The sequence below is a fragment of the Cantharellus anzutake genome (genome assembly GCF_015039405.1).
Source record: "Cantharellus anzutake strain C23 chromosome Unknown EI90scaffold_71, whole genome shotgun sequence".
Classification (NCBI taxonomy): Eukaryota; Fungi; Basidiomycota; class Agaricomycetes; order Cantharellales; family Hydnaceae; genus Cantharellus; species Cantharellus anzutake.
In genome coordinates this window covers 368,032-378,357 of record NW_024067021.1, presented here as the reverse complement: position 1 = coordinate 378,357, position 10,326 = coordinate 368,032, and positions in this window count along the sequence as shown.

Genomic DNA, 10,326 nt, shown 5'->3' with positions numbered 1-10,326 from the left:
GTCCGCCCCAGCCGGATGGCTTGCAAGACGGCCGGATGGCCTTTTCTCTTTTGTCCGCTTGCGGACTATGGTTCCTCCTATTGTTCCTTGCTTGCCTTTTGTTGACCAAGTTTGCCGATATTGATTATTTGTTCCTTTCTTCATTCATTAATATCGCGCTTGATCCGCCACTCCTTCCGGGCCGCTCTCATTTAGTTACTTGTGTTTATAATGCGTGTAGGTTACACCAGATGTACCTCAGTTCGTATATCGACTTGGATTCCCCCTCTAAACTTCTATCCTCATCGTAAGGCTTCTATCTGAAATTGGGACACCAACGTAAGAACGAAGCGCAGCGCTCCACCCGAGTCGCTGAAGCTAAAGTCCCGCCCCTCTGACCTTACGAGCCCGGATGACCTCGCGCGCCTCGCGGGTCACCCAGATACGCTTCTGGCACGTTCCTGACAGCGAGTTACTTGCCCAGAATCTTCCCACGGGGGAGTGCCAATTATGGAAAGTTGGCAAAGAGCCAAAAACTGTATAGTTCCTGGCTCCCATTTGTAGTGGCTTCACAGGAGTGTCAGGGCACACCCGCCTGACCCGGCCCCCCCGGCCCCACTTCACCCGGTACCCCGCCACCCAGTCTTCCCCTACCTCCTCCCCCCTTCTTCTTTCTTTCTTTCTCCATTCCACTCTCTCCTTACTTATCTCACCTTCTCTTTATTCTACACGGACGACCTTTCCTTGTATCAATGTACCATTGACCCACCTGCAGCGCGCTCACGACACGCCCAGCCCGGGCGCCTCGGGCGACCCCCGCTATGTCCAGCTCGCACGTTCACAGCGGACGCCCTCAGGATCCCCCACGGGGACACCCGGGTGACTACGGCTGTATGCGAGGATGACGTGGCACCCGTCATGTGACCTAAGCCGCATGTATATAAACATACCTGAAGTGGAACCGAAGAAGTAGCCTTCTTCTCACCCTTTTCCACTTCAGGTAAGTAACATAGTATTCCCTTTTAATAATAATAACACCCTTTTCCACTTCAGTCTAAGTGGCCAGGGACTGCCTCCTGAGCTGGGCCCACCAGTACGCACGCCCGCTCCACACCCTGCGAGGCTTCTAGTGTCGGGCGTCTCACCCGGGCCTCCTCTACCCCGGACGCGTCCCTGACAAGGAGGTTGAGAAGGTTACCCTTCTTCTCAACTCATTTCCTGTGAAGGCTGGGGCTAGCCCCCTCAGTGAGTTTGAGGATCTTGGACTGGGACTAGATACCCCAGCGACTAAGAGGATCCTGCTGGGCTCATCACGGAACAAGGGCCAGGCCCTGACATTCATCAAACTGAGGGCCTTTGCATCCTTGTGAGGCAAGGAATCCCAGTAGTTCTGTGAACCACTTCCAGAACAACTCCATGTCATTCTCCCCTGACCATTTCTTGTCAGGGAAAGCCAGGCCATTCTGCAGAGCCTCTGTGTCAGGTCACAGTCCATGTATGTAGGGGTCACGTGACCCAGGAGGTCACGATCATCCTACCCACTGTGAATCATACATATTTGATACTCACAGCTGGGTTCTAGGACACCCACCTTACACTCTGGCTTCACTCCCTCTGGGTATGGAGTGAGTATTCTTACTTCAGCCATTCTTATGGCCTTTTCGTACCATTTTTCCAGGTACTCCTCTTGTTCCCCTGCCTTAGCAGGGTACTGTCCAATGGAGATTTCGCCTTTGGAGGGTTTTTCGCTGGGAGAGACTGTTCTCTCAGTGGTTCTTTTGTTTTGGGTGGTTGCACCAAAGGCTGGATAGAAATTCTCTCATTCTTTTGAAAGAGCGAGTTGTTACCTCTCTGTTCAAGAGGTTTGGCCAAACCTTTGGTATGTGCTAATCCTTCTCCTGATTTCTGAACGATGCCTCCTTTTGGCATTGTCTTCTCCTATTTTCATGAATTTTTCACGAGTTTTGGTTTTTTCCTGGCCTATGGCCCAGGGGTATTTTTTTTGTTTCTTCACTGTTTTGTGAGAAATTTATTTCTTTCAGCAAGTCAGTCAACATGTTGATCATGTTGGCCATTCTTTCTAGAGTTATCTCTAGACGAGCCATACTATTGTGGCTTGTTTCCTTGATCTTTTTTTTGGATCAAGTTTATCATGTTTATTATGCACAATTCCTGGTTATCCAGGAGGAAAGTAGGCTGGGCAAGTAGTGACTCTCCCCAGTTCATGTTGCTGCTTCTGGGGGTTCCAGAAGGGGTTCTTGGAGTGTAAACTCCACACTCACTTTGTCTAGGTGAGGGGGTTGAGGGGGTTGGGGGGCCCTTCCTTTTCATGGAAGAGTCTAATCGCTGATTTTTCCTTACTTTTTTGTAAGGCTTCCTCAATGAACTCTCTCATTTCAGTTTGCCTTCTCCTCATAATCTTGGAGACCTCCTCTGTCATATCCATCCATGGCCATCATCTTCCACTACCTCCGATCCTTCCAGACTACCTCCTATATCTTAACTTGTACATAGGTAACACCTCAGTGATAAAATCAACTAGAGTTGATCCCCCTTTACATAGTTCTCATTGCCAGTAAGTAAATTAGGGCATGGATGTGTAACTTGGCACAGCACTCCTGGTCTGAGTCGCTGAGGCTGAAGCCCTCCACCACAGAGACAACTCCTTCATCTTGATCTGGTCTCTAACACTTCCATGCTGCAGGAGAAATAACTGTTATGGATATAGACTAGAATCTTATGGTCCGTGGGTGGACCCAGGGCCTCCCCCCATTTTACTTCTCCATTAAACCCCATGCCAAGCTTTCCCACCGGGTTTTGGTGCTGGCTGGGGGATTTGTTGAGTTTCAAGGGACTTCCTTTGACCATTATAACTTTTATATTAGATAGTTAGAAGTCATATGATGTGTAAGGCAGATGCCGAAAATGTTTTCTCATTATCAAATACATAACCCACAAACCTTGTACCGTGATTGTTACATCCTCACCACTGTGTCACCACTGTAAACTCAACCTGTAACCCTGGAACCATGTCCACCTCCCTATTCCTCCTCTCCATGACAAAACCGCAACGAGGAGGGCATTCCCATGCCCAACCTCCTGCTGTCCGCTCCCACCAGTCCACCGGGTGGTCGAGTGGTTACTCCCATCCAACCAGAAGTATGAGGAACTGTAGCCTATCCCACCTCCTCAGGAGAAGGATACAGTCCAGGCAGCTCCAGGATGCCTGGCCATGCACCCGCGGGTCCCACTTCCCACGGTCACCCACTACCGTGCACTGGTCCACCAGCCCGCTTTCCCCAACAACTCCCACTACCGGTACGCTCCCATGAGCGCCAAGTCACCGATAGCCACCAACTGGGTGACTCCCTTTGGGAGTCCCAGTATCCCTCACTACCAGTACGCTCCATTGAGCGCCAAGTCACCGCTAGCCAGACACTCCCAGCACACCCACTACCAGCACACTCCCAGGAGTGCCAAGTCCCCGTTAGCAGACAGCCAGGTGGCTCCCTCAAGGAGCCCACATCATACTCGCTACCAGTACGCTCCCAGGAGCGCCAAGTTACTGTTGGCCGACACACAGGTTGTACTCCCATACCCTCATCCTATTCTGCTCTCCCTCCGATGGCTATGCAGCTACCTCCATTAGTGAGCTGAACGGCTCAGGTTGGGTTCCCCGGAACCCATTCCTGTAACAATAATGGTCACCCTATGAAAACTCATCATGAAAATATGCCAGGAAAATCACAAAACCCTCATACAACAGGTAGTGTCAGGGGACATAGCGTAAGTGGTTCTCTGTTACCCTATCGATATCGCATAAGACTATATCACCGCATGTAGCTGCATCAGCCCTCATATATCGTAAATCCCTCACCGTCTCCTGATCCAACTCTGCCCCCTGATCCAAGTGTTCCTTCACTTCATTTTCTATTGGATCATTGTTTAGTTCCTTTGATCCTATCTCTTCCGATTGACTGATGTCACTCATGTATATAGCTCTATGTGCCGCTGAGGGTTGGAACCTCAGCTTTGTCTATGACTAGGTTTTCGGGCGATATTCGACTCGGACTGACGAGCGATCCCTGACAGGTAGAAATGAGACGATAGAAGATCCTGAATTTTAACAAATTTTTACGACTACATACAACAAATAGGAAGATAGAAAATTAATAAAAGTACTTCAAGCTTAGCATCAACAAGACGAAATGCTCAGGAGAGTTTATAGCGAATATCAAACAAGGAATGAGGTCAATCAGGTAAGATCTGTCTATAAAACCAACCAGAAAACCTCCACAGAAACTGCTTTCCCATGTCTGCATGTGTAGCTGAGGCCGGAAGTACCACAGAACAAGGATTCTGTAGGAACCAATGCAAAAATCGATGTTGTATTTATAATAGGGAATGTAGATGCCTTTTATATAGACTCAATAAAGGTAAATCCAGGAAAAGCTACTGATAGACGATGGAGAAATGGCCAAAATTTGCGGGAAATGAGGACAACATTCAAAAGGAAAGCGTGAAGAACAACCAGTAATGACTGAGACGAGTTTGATAGCTCATTAGAAAGGAATGGATCTATTCTTAATCCACGCAAATTTTCATAGTAAAAGGTTCCCGCATCAATGAGGTATTCATTAATGGGATGAGCAACATTGAAGTCATAGCTCAAGGAAAAGTCAATGTTCACACAGAAATCCATATTTAAAACACACAACGAAATTTACATGGAAAATATGATAAATCCGAAACTACCACTATGCAAGGTTTTAGGCCAAACGGCCCTGCCGTTGTGAAGTTATGCCAGTGATGGGAATAGAGTATTCCACACTATGTCAAAGGACACGTGAGGGTGGCAATGCAAAGGGAACTGGCCATTGGAACTGAGATCCGCACTTTGGGAGATCGTGAAGACCAATTTCTGGCCAAATATGGAAGAATCCGGTCAAAACAAAGCATGGAGAATGTGAAAACACCTTAGATCATGAGGAAAGAAATCTGAAATAAATCATGGAAGCCTGTATTGAGGATACAAACACCCATGCATACAATAAATTTAAACAGAAATGGCACCTGCATACAAACGAGTACGAGAACAACACACATGATTACTGATTGTGCACGTTGTCACAAACGTCTTTCCTTTAGAAGTGTGAGGTCTCAGTGGGTAGCTCAGCACACAGAGCCGTAAGTGATACAATGGTGTGTATATTACGGTGGTGTGTAAGCAGTTAACTGGAGGTTACCACTTACCCACATGACTATATGTATCTTTGATTACATATGGCTCAGGGTTCAGGGCTATTGCCCTGACATTCTCCCCCCTTGTGTTGCATTTGCAACACATACAAGGTTAATGATGAAGAGAATAAAATTTAAAAATTGAGTTACATTGAGTTTGAAATTATCAATGAGTGTTTTATTGTCACCACTTTAAAGTGGGTGATTTGTACATGTCGGTGAAGGAGAGAGATTTAGGGAATGAGTGAGTGTGGGCCATTGCTTTGAAGTGAACAGCGATACATGAGTATCACAGAGAGGAAAGTAATGGAGTTTTTTTTCGAAAATGAATTTCGACCCAAAGGTTGTATGTCTTTGGTGTTCCTCACTTGTTCCATGAGGATTCATGTGCAAATGGTGTTTACACATGAGCGGTGGTGGATCTGGGTTTTTTGGCAAAGTAGGGATTTCCGCAATTGTTACTTGCAGTTCCTCACATACAATATTATGTGTGGGGCCTCAAGTTGGGGGAAGGTGTTTTCATGGGTGCCTCAATGGCATATTACCATGTCACTTTCCCTTTCCTCAAGGGTAGAGTTATTGCCCCAGAGGAGGGTTATCCATCTGGACATCCGATTGCTGCATCGGATGCGATGATGTAGCCTGGGCCACATTGTCGAGCTGTGGGCTCGACGAAGTGGGCACTCCCTGGGTGGGAGTGGGTTGTTGTGTTCCTGAGCTACTTGGCTCATGTGTAGAGTACAGTAGGTCTACCATTCTTCCCATGGGGAAGGGTGGTTGCTGGCCTGTGTTAGAGATGAGGCGCGGATTCAGATGACTCCGGAGTGGAATTGGAGACTTAGCGTGGAAGGACCTTGGCCTCAGCAACTCAAGCGGAGCGCTGTGCCAGACTGAGCCCAAAATGAGTATGTACAAGCACTGATATATATAATGGAGGGGGCAAAAGCACAAGGGAACAAAGGGGATCTGAATCGGAACGAAGACGTCCAAACAGGAACAATGGGTAGACAGAAGCGGAGCGGTACCGAAGGTCATAAGGCAGGACCTGTGATATGTCTGAAAGGAGGTAGGGAGGGCAAGGCCCAGAGGGGCAGGAGGATGAGGAGAAGTGGGGATGATGACTAACTGGCTAGAATGGGAAGAAGCAGCAGTCCAAATAGGGATGAGGGGAAAATGCGAGAGATACATTACAAGTGGCGAAAGTGCTGAAGGTGATCCGTGAAGCTCGGAGGTTGTGGAGCTTACGGAGGCGGGGTTGAAAGTCCGAGGAATATTGGCAATGGTGTTTACGTAGTATGAGGTCACCAATGCAATGGACTAAGACCAAGGTGGAGTCAAAGTCTGAGGTAGGGACTATGATGGAGGCTTGGAGCAAGGTACAAGTGGTGCCCAAGTACAAAGTGCGGGACAGCGGTGGAAGGTCGTAACTTGGTGGGAGGTCAGCGGAAGAGTACCAGAGGGGAGAGAGAGGAGAAAGGGAAGAGGGAAGGAGTGGCAGAAAGGAGAGTTGTCAGGTCCGAAGGTGAGTATCGGAGCAGACGGGAGAAGCATAGGAGGACGATGGAAGGGTGGAGGTATTGTGAGGGAGGAGCGGAGGAGTAGGAGGAGTAGTAGGAGGGTGGCAAGAGGGGCGGTGTTCAGTCCAAGGTGAGTATCAGAGCAGATGGAGATAGGGGAGGAGAAGTGGAGGTGGCATTGGGGGTAAGAGGAGGTGTGTTGCCAGGACCGAAGGTGAGTATTGGAATGGACAGCAGTAGGGTAGGACTCCGGAGGTGGGGAAGGAGGAGGTCCGGAAGTCGGGTTGGGATCGGGTTTGCATGGATATGACAGCCTGGTTGTCCAGTGTGGAGACTTGCATCTCTTTCCCGGTATTTGGAGGCTTTCACTTCCCACTCCGCAGTTCTTGTGGCACGTTCCTCAGGAGTCCTGAGTGGTTTGAACTGGGACTTTATATAGGCAGCTTTGCCTAGACTTTCCCAGGAGATTTTTCCCTTGTTCTCTGGGGAATTGTACTCCTCCGTGAGTCTTGCAATACTTGGGAGTCCCAAGAAGTATTTCTCGGTTTCCTTCGCTTTTTCGCAAAGGACCCTATGTACCTTGCCGCTTTTGAAGGTGGCCCCGGCCTGTTCATACCAGTGTATGAATTCTTTTCCACTCACACTTGTCCACCAAGTGTATGTGGTGTCGTGTGCCACTTCTGACCCCACTATTCTCTTCATGGGGAAGTTGGGGTCAATTTTTACATCGACTGATCGACTGGAGCTTCAACTTTGCCGAACTCATTGAGTTCGGCGGTCTCATATAACATGTGGACACTTCCCTGCAGGGTAGCTTGCCCATAGGGTGCTGAGGAACTCAGTGGCCTGCCACCTCTGGCAGTGGTCCCTGTTTTGGGGTCTGCTGTCGGTTGCCTACCACTCTCTTCCCCTTGACATGGGTTTGCCCTTCTGAGGGCGGGCCCTTATGCCACCTGGACAGGGTCGCCTGCCCATGGGGTGGCAGGATAGTCGGTGCCCCAGCAATGTATCCCCTCCCCCTGACCTGGGAGGCCCCTGTCATGATGGGTTTGGCAGCGAGGTCTGCCAGTGTGCATGCCTCTTTGAGCTCACATTTTAGTAATTTGATCTCCCTCTTTTGGAGATCAACTTCTCTCTCTGTGTCTTTCAGAGAGGCAAAGATGCCCTCGGCATCTCTTCGTGCTCTGTTGTATTCATGCCTCCAATGGGCGCAATTGTTGCGGGCATCATCTGATGCCCTCGAGTTATCAGACTGTGCCCATTTGGATGGTCTGGACGAGGAGCCGCTGTCGCTCCCTCATCTCCCTCCTACAAGGGACTTCATCTCTTTCAGCTCCTGGTGGACCTGACCTGTCTGAGCAGCTACTGCTGATGTGATAGCAGATTCCCAGCCTGCATTTGGCTGAGGTGTTGTTGGACCTGGGCCGAATTGGCCAATCCAGGGGTTGATCTGGCCAGGGAAGGTCCCTGGGGAGTATGCCTGGGGCTGCAGCAGCAAATGCTGCCCCTGGAATGGTGCTTGTTGCGCCATCGGTGCAGTTTGCACCACGTATGGTTGGAAGCCCCTTTGGGGAGGCTGGGGGTATGCGGTGCCTGTTGGCAACACAGATGGTTGTTGGTTTGCGGCACTCATTTGTGCCGCCTGCATCATGTAGTCCATGGCACTTATCTGCACCTGGTGTTGTTGTTGTTCTGGGGAGCCTTGCTCCCCGGGTTGTCGTATCTCGATATCTGGCAGCTTGTTTGGGTCAAATCGAGGGTTGCCTCCCCCCAAGAATGACATTTTTGTCATTTTGTTTCTTGTGGTGGTGGGAGGAGTTTAGGTTCTTGCATGCATGGGATTCGCTGCAAGTGTGTGTGGTTTTACACGTGAGCCTGTGGTTCATGTGATCTAGGTAGGTTACTCCTAGCCCATGTGATGTCTAGCACATGGTGTGGCTGTCTGGGCGAGTTGCTTGCCCAGAATTTTCCCATGCTCTTGGCTGTGGGCAATCACCCCTCAGCTTTACTTCTTCCACCTCCGTTTTTGGGGGCGTAGTGATGCCAAGAGTTCCCTATCTTCTTTGATCGGGAGGTTTTCTGGTTCCCTCACATTTTGTAATGTGAGGTACTTATCCAGGTGGACAAGGTCATTGCAATTTCCTAGGGGTTCCCATGTGGTGTCCCCTCCCATTTAACCTTAAACCAGAGTTCGTCGTGAACCCACGTGTGGTTTAAAATTTTGCAAACTACTGCTTCGCGATCGGGGTCTTCCCCAAAATCATAAAATATGTTTACTTCCCTATTTGGGAAGGTTTCTTGGTCATTCAGCTCGTGAGGTGTGAGCTGGGATACATGGAATCTTGGGTGGATTCCGTGTTGTTCAAGTTGTGGTGGCAACTTGAGGACGTAGTTTGATGTCTCTGGAAATGTTTCCAGAATTTCATAAGGCCCTATATACAGGGGCTTTAGTTTGCCTGCCCTCCCTTTGGGTAGGTTCAGCTTATCTGTGATAAGTATGCAAGCTCGCCTTTTCTCAAAGGCAGGTCTGGGCATCTTTCTTATTTGCCTGGATTGTTTGAGCAGCATGTCACGGCCATGCATCCTGGCCCATTAGCTGCCCATCCTGATGCCACCCGAGCCCGTTACCGCTATGCGAGCATGAGCGCGAGCCCTGACCTCAGCCTATCCTCCCTGACTCCCTGCTCACTTCCCTGCTTGCCCCTAGGCTCCCCTACACTTGGCTGACTCCCCCGCTGCTGCACCAACCTCCCCACCCTGAGTCCGCCTCCGGCACCATGCCCAGTGCGACTCCCCTACCCCGCCCACTTGGCCCCTACAGGGCCACTATCATCCCTGCGCCTGACTCCGGCCCAACTCCAAGTCCAGCGCTGCTACGATACCATTGCCACTATTGCGGCCCTACGCTCTTTCCTTTATTTATCTGTTATTGTTTGTTTTGACCCTCGGTCATTGCCGGCCACCATGCGGCCAACCCCGCTCCTTATTCTTGTTTGCTTCCGGACCCTTCGGCCTCCGGCCCGGGTCCGCTTCCATTCATTTCTTCCTCCTATATATATCCTGTATGATACTTTATTGTACCTTAGCTCTAATATCGATGTGACCACGACCCCTAAGTCCTGACCCCAACAAGGCAACCCCAGTGAGTCCGAAATGAGGGCCAAGAGACAGCTAGGGGGCACAGCACTCCCTTTAGAGTTGCTGAGGCCAAATGCCCTACCCTCGGGCCTTGTTCACGGCATCACGGCCATCGCGGCCTATAGCGGCCCGCAACAGCGACCCTTGGTGCCGACCCCGGACCAGTGTCTAACACAGCATGATTGTGTATTATTGCATCATGTGCTGCCATGAGGTTTTCCTTCGCCTTTTGGGTGAAGTTGTTTACTCCTGGGTAGTCCGAGGTTGGTGCTGTTAGGCACATCTTTGGCATATGGCCATAGATTAATTCAAATGGGGCAAATCCTGTTGATGTGTTTGAGCTCGCATTGATCATGAATTCTGCCATTGACAGCTTCGCTGCCCAGTTGCATTGATCTGGTCTGACCATCGCATGTAGTATTTGTACTACTTTTTGTATCATTCTTTCCGC